The following is a 1,238-nucleotide window of genomic DNA, read 5'->3' as shown; positions in this document are numbered from 1 at the left end:
GTGTATGTTCCACGCACACGGACGGCGGTTCTCGCTTGTGTGCGTGTTCCCAGTGGCTCCCAACACCTCGGTGCTCTCGGTGCTAGCCGGCTCGAGTTTGCAACTGTGAGGCACGGTAGTGCCTCGCGCCCTTAGACTATATATACTTATAAGGTTTGTTTTATTTCTCTGCACTACTTGCACGAGTTCAAGAAGTGTACACTGAAACGTTTTTTTTGACGGAAATGACGTCATGTTTGCTGTTTTTTTAGCAGTGCAGTGGTGCTTAGGTCAGTCAGTTCACTGTACTGGCTGCCAGAGATGCCAGATTCTGAACACTTGGTAGCATGCGGTAGCATGTGCGATCGCGCTCGAGACTTCGGGCGCGATCGCACACGTACACGATCTGAGGTTGTGTGCGCATCCCCTCCATGCTACCGCATGCTACCAAGGCTGTGTTCCAAATTTACTGCCAGCACGCTGCCAGTGCTAAAATTGTATAATATATGTGACTTAAACTATAGATCTCTAGCGCTGGCAGTGAATTTTGAAACACAGCCCAAGTGTTCAGAATCTGGCATCTCTGCTGGCTGCCCCAGGTCTTGAGGTAGTGCAACGGTGCGGTTCAATATGGCGGGTAAGTAACAAAAATATTTAACCTAAACCCTAAACCAATAAAAGTAAACATTATTATAATATACGTAAAAGTATTATAGAACATCCATTTAATGAGTAAATTTTTAATAATATATCTTATAAATAATATAATGTATACTTTTCTTTATTATGTACTTTTATTTACTTTTATTTTTATTACTTATTTATATATTATTTTTGTACGTCATTGCTTTTTTTATTTGTTATATTTAGAAAATAATTGTGCAAGGGAAATCGATAATGACATCGCTTTTATAAAACGAGACAAAGAAGGCAATATTTTGGTTAAAGATGGATTTGTTACGTGTATTTCTGAAGGTAAGACATAATATAAAATATAAGATATAAAAAAATATATTTATATTGCACACAGAACAAACAACAAAATTATTTTTGTGTGTACACACACACACACACACACATATGTATATATGTATATATATATATATATATATATATATATATATGTATGTATGTATGTATATACATTAAATATAATGAAATTGATTTTTCATGTAACATTCTAATGTGCAATGTTGACAATCGTAGTGTCTTGATTAAATTAAATGAAAAGAGAAATGAAAGTAATAAAGAAAATAATT

At 35.3% G+C, this 1,238-nt stretch overlaps 1 long non-coding RNA gene across 2 annotated transcripts; it reads left to right on the top strand.

Annotated features, from left to right (window-relative positions):
• Positions 1 to 137: 137 nt before the first annotated feature.
• Positions 138 to 1,225, top strand: LOC109862849. 2 transcript variants are annotated; one of them, XR_002251226.1, is made up of 4 exons: positions 138 to 321; positions 504 to 616; positions 850 to 954; positions 1,186 to 1,225. It is a non-coding gene; the product is annotated as an uncharacterized LOC109862849 (long non-coding RNA). The 2 variants fall into 2 exon arrangements; XR_002251225.1 differs by having other exon boundaries at positions 146 to 616.
• The last annotated feature ends 13 nt before the right edge of the window (positions 1,226 to 1,238 follow it).

The sequence above is a fragment of the Pseudomyrmex gracilis genome, unplaced genomic scaffold, assembly GCF_002006095.1.
Source record: "Pseudomyrmex gracilis isolate BER0280 unplaced genomic scaffold, ASM200609v1 scaffold_2508, whole genome shotgun sequence".
Taxonomy (NCBI): domain Eukaryota; kingdom Metazoa; phylum Arthropoda; class Insecta; order Hymenoptera; family Formicidae; genus Pseudomyrmex; species Pseudomyrmex gracilis.
This window is presented reverse-complemented; position numbering and strand designations above follow the sequence as displayed.